Genomic DNA, 12,653 nt, shown 5'->3' with positions numbered 1-12,653 from the left:
CCAAAGTCGTACATATCGTATAAATCACTTGGTAGCACACTCATGCTTGCCCCGTAGTCCAACAATGCGTGAGGGATTTTTAATTTTCCCACACGGATAGGCACGATTGGCGCTTCACACTCTTTATCATTCTCAACTTCGGCATCTTTTTCCAAACCTGCATTCACTTGACAAGAAGATGTTAGACATTTTTCATTAAATTTAGTATTTGGAACGGTGCTTACCACATTGATGTTAATGCTTTTTATGTTCTTGGGATTTGGCACCGTATCACTCGGTAGCTGGCCTTTTGCTTTCTTTAACATCGCCACGTCACTTGCAAGTTGACCCATTTGAGTAGTCAACGATTGGATGCTTTTGTCACGAACCTCGTCCTTTTGCATCCGAGCCTCATCACGTTGGTTCATTCGTTGCATTTCACTTTGCATCGCCTTCAACATCTCCATCATCTCATTCCCACCCGAAAAGCTTTGACCCGTTTGATATTGCCTTTGAAATCCTTGGTTTCCTTGGAAATTCGGGTTAGCTTGATTTGAAGGATTCCCATAGCGAAAATTCGGATGGTTCCTCAATCCGGGGTGGTAAGTGTTAGAATTCATATTGTTGTAATTTCTACCACCCACTCCTTGACCTTGACCTTGAATCGCATGCACCTCTTCATATTGCCCTTCCACCATTCCTTGGCAATTTGCAGCCGCATGACCTATCTCATTACACAAAGCACAAACATCATAAATTTGGTTAGTGGTTTGAACATTACCATCATCTATGGCGTGCACTTGAGGTCGGTTAGTGGTCGGTCGGGCTCTTCTTGAGGCTTGAGCTTTCCTCTTTGATGTAGTTGCCATGCTTTCCAAGAACTCCCAATCTTCATTCTCATAGTTTGTTCCAAAAGTCCCACCGGTGATAGACATCAAATCACGTGCGTCTTCGGCACTCAACCCCTCATGAAAGGCATTCATCAACTCCCATAATTCAATCCCATGGTGAGGGCAATTTTTAATCATCATATTGAAGCGCTCAAACGCCTCATGAAACATCTCACCATGTTGTTGTTGAAAGCTTCTCAATCCCTTCCTTGCATCATTGGTCTTTTGGGCGGTGTAAAACTCATCCAAGAAGGTTTGTTGCATCTCCCCCCATGTATATATTGATGCCGAAGGCAAAGTGTAGAACCACTTCTTTGCCTTATCCTCCAAAGAAAACTGAAATAAGACTAACTTGACTTCATCGGCCGAAAAACCTTGACTCCCAAAAGTGTTACAAATTGAGTCATAGGCCTCTAGATGGAAATACGGCTCCTCCGTTGCTAACCCTTTGTACTTCGGTAAACTTTGCAACGAGTTTGTTCTTACTTCAAAAGTTCTCCCTTGGTTGTTGTGAGGGATAACCACCGGTGAGGGGTTTTGAGTAATGATTGGCCTGAAATGTGCCTCTATTCCCCTTGCTTGTTCCCTATGATGCCTTCTTGGAACACCCAATCGACCCCTTGGACGAATAGGACCCATTGGTCTTGGTATAGGCCCTTGTGGTGCGATTGGTTGTTGGGGCATCGGTGGGTATTGATTTGGCCTTTGAAATTGTGGGTATACATGTTGTGGCCTAACTTGTTGCAATGGAGTAGGTTGTTGGATTGTTGGCCCTTGTGGTCTTGGCCGAATGTGTTGCGGTATAAGTTGTTGTTGTTGCATTCCACCAACACTCGCCATCCCTTGAGATTGACTTTGAACATACCCAAAATCCCCTTGATCACCATAATCTCCATAACCATACCCATCATCTTCATACCCCTCAAAGTCTTCGAATCCCTCATCATAACCACCCCCTTGAATTCCTGAAGTTTGCCCAAATGGAATGGTCGAATACTGAAAACCCGACTGTTGTTGTTGTGGTCTAAAAGATGAAGTAGTATGCACAACAGTTGAATTGGGTGCAACTGTGAAGGTAGATGATGATTGACCCATAGTTGGGGGAAAGAAGTGAGATAATGGTGGGATTGTGGTGGATGGATCATAAGTGATGGTAGGCTCATTTTGAGTGGTGATTGGTTGAGTGGAATTGGTTGGTGTAAATCCAGCAGTGGTATTAGGTAATGTAGTGTTTGGTGATGGTTGGGTGGAAGTAGGTATAAAGGATGAGGTTGTTTGACTGGTTGTAAGTGGTATCTGAGAATCAGCCATGATATTTCTCGGTGTAATGGGTGAAGTAGGTGAACCAATGATTTTGTTTTCTCTCACTAAAACTCGGTTTTGTCTAAGCGTTCTTTCAATTTCCGGATCAAACGATAGCGGTGATGACCTTTGAGAGCCTCTAGTATGCATACACCTGAAGTACCTGCACACTAAACACAACCAGCGTAAACCCGAAAATAACAAACAAAACTATTAAACTAACACACGTTGCGCACTACTCCCCGGCAACGGCGCCAAAATTTGACGTGATGTCGTGGGTCACGCAAATTTAATCCCTAAACAACTGTAGTTAGCGGTAGTAGGGTATCGAACTCAGGGAATATGTGGAAAATGTGTTGATTGTATAGCTTTGTATTTAAACTAAAATTAAACTAAATTGCAGAAAATTAAAATTCAAGATTGGGGATTGTTGTTTTAGAAAAACTAAATTAAGAACTAAATCAATTCACAGTTGGTTTTAAACAATAAGGAGAGAACAATGATCACCCTAGGTTTCAGTTTCTTTAAACAGTTGTGTGCAAGTTCACTAGAAAGAGTTACATAGACATAACTCGTGTATATGTGATTGAAGTGATAAAAGGGAACAAAGTACTCGGATTAGATAACGCGAGGTTGTTTCCCGATGACCTATTAACCAATAACCAACCCTAACCCTTCCCGTGATATCTCGGTTGCCAACGGCACCAAGAACGTACGATTAAGACTAGAAATTGTGATATGGATTAACACACTACAAACAATCAAACATACACCATGACATTCATGCAACGCAAGATATCATTCTAGAAATGCAGAAATTAAACACACAAAAGTCTTAGAAACATTCACCTAGGATGATCACCGAAGAGTTTAGCCGGACATGGCTCGGTGAATCATCATCAACATCAATCTAATGTTCATAAAGATTAAAAACACAAACCGAATGATTCGAAATGTTCACCAAGCAAGCAAATACTCCAAAATCGCCCCCAAAGTATCTAAGAACCGTCAATGATGAGAATATCCCAAAAGACACACCCCCAACTGCATAAATGATGGCAGTTACGAATTGTCCGTCGCCTCCACCGTAAATTACGGTATAACCGTAATTTACGGTGACCTTCAATGTTTTACGATGAGATTTATCTGTTTTACGGTGATGCAATGTTGACTTGTTGTGATGTTGTCAGCCCATGTGCGGCCACTTGGAATGATGATTATGATGGTTTAATGTTGTTACTTGTTGACTTCTTGTGATGGCTGCCCAAGTTCACGTGATGATGTCACTTGTGTGGTAATGGTTTGCTGTTGTTTGGCGGCCCAATCACAGCCACCCACATGTGCCGCCCCATTTATTATTCATGTGCATGTATGACAAGCCCACCTCCAAGATCTTATCGTATTAATCAAAACCTTTTAATATTGCCGTCCACTTATCACGTGATGTTGCTTCAAACACATCCACCAAAGTCTGCCTCCAAGCGGCCCAATCCAAAGGCTCCATGTGTGCCGCCCATCTTAAAGTGTTGGCCCAATTACACCAGCCGCCCAACTTGCCCACTTGTGTTGATGTTTACTTTTGACAACTTAAATTAATGTTGATTCCTCTCCTTGTTTCTCCCAAGTCTGCCGCCAATTATATGTCCAAGGAATCCCAAAAATCATGATTATATGTTGATGTTGGATGATTGATATCTCCTTGCATGTGCCGTCCAACTCATCTCTTTGATGTTGATGTGCCTTTTCTTTTATCAAAGTCAAAACCCCCAAAAACTATTGTATGCGTGTATATGTATTTTATGTTTTACAACCCTTTGATTTCGCCATATTACTTGTGTTTTACCTGTAAAAGTCACAAACACTCGTAGTTACTAAGTTCAAGCAAATAACCAAGTAAAGCATGGAATTTTAATCTTTTTAAACCACTTAAAGGTTGTCCAACGGACCACCCGTCACATCCCCACACTTACCCGTTGCTTGTCCCAAGCAACCCATTCAACAACTATTCAAAACCACAAGCGATCAATTATGCAAACCAAGCTAAATGTGCCGTCCTTTTACTAACCTTCCATCATACCACAAGACACACCCCTCACAAAAATCTCTCGGTAACAAAAATTATTAGCATAATGCTACACCACTCAATGCGTGTGTGTGTGCGCGACAATAAGCTTGTATAAAAATCAAGTTTCCTCCTAACAAATATCTAACATGCTTAGAATCAAAGGGACTTGCGGGTTGTAACGGGGCTAGGTGTCAAGGTAGGAAAATGGTGGAATATATATGTGAGAGCTAATTGATTTGACCCGGTATTTTTATGTCTACTACTACGAAACAAACACCAAAAAAAAATATATACAAAGCTTCTTGACATTCTCAACTCTATTGCAACTAAATACTTCTTTTTGTATTTTTCTCATATTTTTCTTTTCTTTTTTTTTTTTTTACACATCAAACTCAACAATATATGCAAGAACATCAATACTACAAACTAAATCTCCTAAACCGGGTCATCTCAAAAGGTAAAATTTTTGTAGGAAGTAGGTTCGGGTTACAATCGAATGGTCTAAGGCTCAACATGGCTTTCTAAAGACCAAACCCCCACCCCTCACAATACCAAGCTCATATATGTAACGTATGAGGTCCAACCCACCAATCCCGCACTTTCACACATCTAGACGAGGCTTCCTAAAAGTCCCCCTATCATTTTCAAAAGCATGCTAATTCTAGGATTTAACAAGTATTCACACACAAGTTCTATTAACACACAACACACACCGCCACTCAAACAATGAAATATCAATAACAATCATGTGTGGCTCAAATCCTCACCAAGAAAAGACTAGGAATGGGTGTCGGTGTGTCAAATGGCACAATATCAAGTTTTCAAATTTTAACAATTTTCGCTCGGATTTACAAATTTTTTTTTTTTTTTTTTTAAAACTCACAAAAATTTCCCCCATCCCCACACTTGGGATACATTGTCCCAATGTATGGCTTTGAGGAAAGGATCGCTTTAACCAAAAACATCAACAATTGCTTAAATTCTCAAACCCAAATTTCTTTTTTTTTTTTTTTTATACTTTTCATTTTATAATTTTTTTTTTAAACATGACACCACCAAACAAACTAACTACCAATATTTCAAAGCTAAAGAACACAACAAGACTAAAGAAAGAGTACATCGACCTGGTGAAGTTTGCCACAACAGATGTTGTAGATAATCCGACTTCCTATCACCACCTTCACCCAAATATCCGTACATCCTCCCCACACTTGAGTGTTGCCATGGCCCTGAAACATAGAAAGATAAACAACAAGATCAATATAAAATCCCGGGTTGCCTCCCGAGCAGCGCTAAGTTTCGAGTCTTCAGCCAGACCGTGCCACCACTATTTATGGTGGCTCAAAGAATCGGTTCCTATCACCTCCCCCACTGTAGCTTATCATTGGGCACAATGCATCCGTCTCATTTTGACTCGGTGGGTACTCAAATACACTCTTGCTCGCACCCATATATGTTTCTTCACAGTCCGGTGGGTGTTTTTTCCTCATTCGTGGTAACACGTTTTTCATACAATCACTAGACTCACCACCCTTCCTCTCAATGGACTCATAACTAATCCCTTTAGTTTGAACATCAAAATACAACCTACGGTTCTTTTCGGTCATGGTAATAATTCCTTCTCTACAATCAATTTGAGCATTTGCCGTATAGAGAAACGGTCGACCTAAAATCACCCTTTGTTGTGATGCCATGTTGGTAGAAGCATAGTCCAAAACTAGAAAATCCACCGGGTATTCAAATTCTCCCAACTGAATCTTAACATTCCTTACCATTCCCCGTGGACGCCTCCAACTTCCATCCGCCAAGCTCACCATGGTGTCTATACCTTCAAGTGGACCAAAGTCGTACATATCGTATAAATCACTTGGTAGCACACTCATGCTTGCCCCGTAGTCCAACAATGCGTGAGGGATTTTTAATTTTCCCACACGGATAGGCACGATTGGCGCTTCACACTCTTTATCATTCTCAACTTCGGCATCTTTTTCCAAACCTGCATTCACTTGACAAGAAGATGTTAGACATTTTTCATTAAATTTAGTATTTGGAACGGTGCTTACCACATTGATGTTGATGCTTTTTATGTTCTTGGGATTTGGCACCGTATCACTCGGTAGCTGGCCTTTTGCTTTCTTTAACATCGCCACGTCACTTGCAAGTTGACCCATTTGAGTAGTCAACGATTGGATGCTTTTGTCACGAACCTCGTCCTTTTGCATCCGAGCCTCATCACGTTGGTTCATTCGTTGCATTTCACTTTGCATCGCCTTCAACATCTCCATCATCTCATTCCCACCCGAAAAGCTTTGACCCGTTTGATATTGCCTTTGAAATCCTTGGTTTCCTTGGAAATTCGGGTTAGCTTGATTTGAAGGATTCCCATAGCGAAAATTCGGATGGTTCCTCAATCCGGGGTGGTAAGTGTTAGAATTCATATTGTTGTAATTTCTACCACCCACTCCTTGACCTTGACCTTGAATCGCATGCACCTCTTCATATTGCCCTTCCACCATTCCTTGGCAATTTGCAGCCGCATGACCTATCTCATTACACAAAGCACAAACATCATAAATTTGGTTAGTGGTTTGAACATTACCATCATCTATGGCGTGCACTTGAGGTCGGTTAGTGGTCGGTCGGGCTCTTCTTGAGGCTTGAGCTTTCCTCTTTGATGTAGTTGCCATGCTTTCCAAGAACTCCCAATCTTCATTCTCATAGTTTGTTCCAAAAGTCCCACCGGTGATAGACATCAAATCACGTGCGTCTTCGGCACTCAACCCCTCATGAAAGGCATTCATCAACTCCCATAATTCAATCCCATGGTGAGGGCAATTTTTAATCATCATATTGAAGCGCTCAAACGCCTCATGAAACATCTCACCATGTTGTTGTTGAAAGCTTCTCAATCCCTTCCTTGCATCATTGGTCTTTTGGGCGGTGTAAAACTCATCCAAGAAGGTTTGTTGCATCTCCCCCCATGTATATATTGATGCCGAAGGCAAAGTGTAGAACCACTTCTTTGCCTTATCCTCCAAAGAAAACTGAAATAAGACTAACTTGACTTCATCGGCCGAAAAACCTTGACTCCCAAAAGTGTTACAAATTGAGTCATAGGCCTCTAGATGGAAATACGGCTCCTCCGTTGCTAACCCTTTGTACTTCGGTAAACTTTGCAACGAGTTTGTTCTTACTTCAAAAGTTCTCCCTTGGTTGTTGTGAGGGATAACCACCGGTGAGGGGTTTTGAGTAATGATTGGCCTGAAATGTGCCTCTATTCCCCTTGCTTGTTCCCTATGATGCCTTCTTGGAACACCCAATCGACCCCTTGGACGAATAGGACCCATTGGTCTTGGTATAGGCCCTTGTGGTGCGATTGGTTGTTGGGGCATCGGTGGGTATTGATTTGGCCTTTGAAATTGTGGGTATACATGTTGTGGCCTAACTTGTTGCAATGGAGTAGGTTGTTGGATTGTTGGCCCTTGTGGTCTTGGCCGAATGTGTTGCGGTATAAGTTGTTGTTGTTGCATTCCACCAACACTCGCCATCCCTTGAGATTGACTTTGAACATACCCAAAATCCCCTTGATCACCATAATCTCCATAACCATACCCATCATCTTCATACCCCTCAAAGTCTTCGAATCCCTCATCATAACCACCCCCTTGAATTCCTGAAGTTTGCCCAAATGGAATGGTCGAATACTGAAAACCCGACTGTTGTTGTTGTGGTCTAAAAGATGAAGTAGTATGCACAACAGTTGAATTGGGTGCAACTGTGAAGGTAGATGATGATTGACCCATAGTTGGGGGAAAGAAGTGAGATAATGGTGGGATTGTGGTGGATGGATCGTAAGTGATGGTAGGCTCATTTTGAGTGGTGATTGGTTGAGTGGAATTGGTTGGTGTAAATCCAGCAGTGGTATTAGGTAATGTAGTGTTTGGTGATGGTTGGGTGGAAGTAGGTATAAAGGATGAGGTTGTTTGACTGGTTGTAAGTGGTATCTGAGAATCAGCCATGATATTTCTCGGTGTAATGGGTGAAGTAGGTGAACCAATGATTTTGTTTTCTCTCACTAAAACTCGGTTTTGTCTAAGCGTTCTTTCAATTTCCGGATCAAACGATAGCGGTGATGACCTTTGAGAGCCTCTAGTATGCATACACCTGAAGTACCTGCACACTAAACACAACCAGCGTAAACCCGAAAATAACAAACAAAACTATTAAACTAACACACGTTGCGCACTACTCCCCGGCAACGGCGCCAAAATTTGACGTGATGTCGTGGGTCACGCAAATTTAATCCCTAAACAACTGTAGTTAGCGGTAGTAGGGTATCGAACTCAGGGAATATGTGGAAAATGTGTTGATTGTATAGCTTTGTATTTAAACTAAAATTAAACTAAATTGCAGAAAATTAAAATTCAAGATTGGGGATTGTTGTTTTAGAAAAACTAAATTAAGAACTAAATCAATTCACAGTTGGTTTTAAACAATAAGGAGAGAACAATGATCACCCTAGGTTTCAGTTTCTTTAAACAGTTGTGTGCAAGTTCACTAGAAAGAGTTACATAGACATAACTCGTGTATATGTGATTGAAGTGATAAAAGGGAACAAAGTACTCGGATTAGATAACGCGAGGTTGTTTCCCGATGACCTATTAACCAATAACCAACCCTAACCCTTCCCGTGATATCTCGGTTGCCAACGGCACCAAGAACGTACGATTAAGACTAGAAATTGTGATATGGATTAACACACTACAAACAATCAAACATACACCATGACATTCATGCAACGCAAGATATCATTCTAGAAATGCAGAAATTAAACACACAAAAGTCTTAGAAACATTCACCTAGGATGATCACCGAAGAGTTTAGCCGGACATGGCTCGGTGAATCATCATCAACATCAATCTAATGTTCATAAAGATTAAAAACACAAACCGAATGATTCGAAATGTTCACCAAGCAAGCAAATACTCCAAAATCGCCCCCAAAGTATCTAAGAACCGTCAATGATGAGAATATCCCAAAAGACACACCCCCAACTGCATAAATGATGGCAGTTACGAATTGTCCGTCGCCTCCACCGTAAATTACGGTATAACCGTAATTTACGGTGACCTTCAATGTTTTACGATGAGATTTATCTGTTTTACGGTGATGCAATGTTGACTTGTTGTGATGTTGTCAGCCCATGTGCGGCCACTTGGAATGATGATTATGATGGTTTAATGTTGTTACTTGTTGACTTCTTGTGATGGCTGCCCAAGTTCACGTGATGATGTCACTTGTGTGGTAATGGTTTGCTGTTGTTTGGCGGCCCAATCACAGCCACCCACATGTGCCGCCCCATTTATTATTCATGTGCATGTATGACAAGCCCACCTCCAAGATCTTATCGTATTAATCAAAACCTTTTAATATTGCCGTCCACTTATCACGTGATGTTGCTTCAAACACATCCACCAAAGTCTGCCTCCAAGCGGCCCAATCCAAAGGCTCCATGTGTGCCGCCCATCTTAAAGTGTTGGCCCAATTACACCAGCCGCCCAACTTGCCCACTTGTGTTGATGTTTACTTTTGACAACTTAAATTAATGTTGATTCCTCTCCTTGTTTCTCCCAAGTCTGCCGCCAATTATATGTCCAAGGAATCCCAAAAATCATGATTATATGTTGATGTTGGATGATTGATATCTCCTTGCATGTGCCGTCCAACTCATCTCTTTGATGTTGATGTGCCTTTTCTTTTATCAAAGTCAAAACCCCCAAAAACTATTGTATGCGTGTATATGTATTTTATGTTTTACAACCCTTTGATTTCGCCATATTACTTGTGTTTTACCTGTAAAAGTCACAAACACTCGTAGTTACTAAGTTCAAGCAAATAACCAAGTAAAGCATGGAATTTTAATCTTTTTAAACCACTTAAAGGTTGTCCAACGGACCACCCGTCAGTAAATACAAATCGACTGACTCATTTTGAAAATGATTGAAAATTGATTTAAATGCACAAGGCATAAATATTTTTATTAACTTGGGATAATTATATAATATAAACTTGTGAACGATTTACATGCACTCGTATCTTTGGTGGCCCGGGATCTGCTGTCCGGGCTAAGAATTAAATGACACACCACATTAAAGAGTTATACACGACGAGTGTACGCCTACACCCCGTGCTCTGGTCGTGGCCATCTCGTAAGATAATGCCAAGGATATCCGGGACAGGGTCAATAACCCCCCAAAGCCTTTAAGTAAGACAAGACTGTTTAAACGAAGTCGCACAAGCTATTCAAGACTGTACACCCATAAGGCGCAGGACTTGTGCGCCCGATCAAGCGGTATTTTAAATACCGTACCCCAAGCCCGTATAGGGAAAATAAGTCAAAATGTATTTACCTGAGCAAGTATAAGTCACAAATGATAAGTGTTGGTAGCTTTTACCGGGCCTCCTAATCTGGAACAAAGGTTTATAATTAACCTATTAGATTCCTAACGGGTCTTTTATTTAAGCCTAAGCTTTGACCGGTTAGTTTTAAGAATGATACGGTTTACGCACGATTAAGCGAAAGACCGGATAGAATGTGATTTAGACCCGACAAGTTTGAATACTTGTATAATATGGGTATACTAAATACATTCTTGATTTTGAAATAAAAATGATATCGTTTGGCCCGTTTCGGTCAATTTACGCAAACTAGTTACGTAAACCGAACCGAACGTAAAAAGGGCGATACGGGTAGACAATTGATTCAGATGCAAGTTCCCTGATATAATATGCTTTAAATATGATATAATATCAGTAAGTTATGTTCTATATTGCCCGGAATAATTTTAAACTCAATTTATGCCTTAGAAGGGCATTTTGGTCATTTAAAAGATAATAAAAGAGTAAAATTAGAACTCTGAGTTTCGGGTCTGGTTCATACAGTAAATATACTTAATATAACATATTATATCAGTAGGGTATGAACCATATACCAAATTTATCATTTAAAATCAAACTATGCACCGTAGGGGTATTTTAGTAAATTCACAAGGGCTAAAAATGCCGAAACTGGATGTCTGAGTTCATATACTTATACTTACTGTTTTTATATGAAAATATGCTAAACACATCAGTAGGTATAGGTCTTATATGTTTAAAACAAGTATAACGCTTACTATGCGCTTAAAACGCTAAATATGCGATTTAAGGGCGTTTCCGGGTTTTCAAATTAAATCTGAGATTTTTATATTTCCAGAATACTTAAAATAATTTATTCATCATATAAAATCAGTAGAAAAAGGTTTCGGGTCAAAAGGATGTGTAAAACTCATTTTACGGCTTAAACGGTCAAAACCGACATAATCCGAAATAACTAGGTGATCTAGGATCCGTTCAGCCAAAAATTAATTAAAAATCATCAAAATTCCCAGAATATTATATTACTTCTGTTGGTAAAGAGTTTCGCATCAAAACGTGGCCAGAAACGGGTTCTACGCGAAAAGGACCGTTTATGTAAATTTATAATATAGTTTTACGCTAATGGCCATAACTCACAATCTGGACCACCAACTGATCCGAAATTTTCGGTGCAAGTTTATATATTAGAAATAAAGATTTCTATCCTTTCACTTTTCCAAAAATCACGTTTTATATCAAAAAGGGCAAAATAGTCAACTTTATGCATAAATCGGAAACATGCATTCGAATCGGCTAAGCATAGACTTATGACATAAAATTTCCAGAAAGTTTAACTAAAATGCCAATGGTCAAAAATGCTCTAAAATACAGATCTCACACATGCATGTACGGATCCGAACCGATAGTTTACGAAAAAGTCGTTTATTAAGACTTTCGGTTCCAATCCGGGTTTACATTAAAGATCGTCGAGTTGATCGTGGTAAAATACATTCTTATATTCATAATAAAGCTTTCTATGAAGATCAAACAGATTGCATGTCATCTATATCATTATTCATGTCATTTTTCATAAAAATTGCTTCTGTTGACTTTTTAGAAATAGGTTTGACTCGACATTTAGCATGCATGTAGTGGGAATCAGAGAGTACCCTTTAGAGGGTTTGTTTCCCATAATATTACCAACATGTATCAGGTTTCAATTCGAGAAATGACTGATTGAAACTTGTTTAATCAGAAAGTCAAAGCTTATGAACAAATAGTTTGACTTTTAGCAATAATCACAACAAGAACGGATTAAAGATTGAATTGAGAGCTTACACGAGTCCTATAGGTGTTTAGTGAACACTAGGATTCGGCCTTGATGATCAGATTAACTCCAGAAAGCTTGAGAGAGTTCTTGAATGTAGAGAGAAATAAGTTCTTGATCAAATGCAAATGTCCAAGAAATGGTTTGTAATCTGATTTAAAGCTGAAATTTCGAGGGTACTGTTGTAGTAGCC

At 40.0% G+C, this 12,653-nt stretch overlaps 2 non-coding genes across 2 annotated transcripts; both read left to right on the top strand.

The window, feature by feature from the left end:
- Positions 1–978: 978 nt before the first annotated feature.
- LOC118490974 lies at positions 979–1,084 on the top strand. Its single transcript, XR_004890199.1, has one exon. It is a non-coding gene; the product is annotated as a small nucleolar RNA R71 (small nucleolar RNA).
- A 5,969-nt stretch (positions 1,085–7,053) lies between these two features.
- On the top strand, positions 7,054–7,159 carry LOC118490973. Its single transcript, XR_004890198.1, has one exon. It is a non-coding gene; the product is annotated as a small nucleolar RNA R71 (small nucleolar RNA).
- Positions 7,160–12,653: the final 5,494 nt, after the last annotated feature.

Source organism: Helianthus annuus, chromosome 3 (genome assembly GCF_002127325.2).
Source record: "Helianthus annuus cultivar XRQ/B chromosome 3, HanXRQr2.0-SUNRISE, whole genome shotgun sequence".
In the NCBI taxonomy this organism is placed as follows: domain Eukaryota; kingdom Viridiplantae; phylum Streptophyta; class Magnoliopsida; order Asterales; family Asteraceae; genus Helianthus; species Helianthus annuus.
This window is presented reverse-complemented; position numbering and strand designations above follow the sequence as displayed.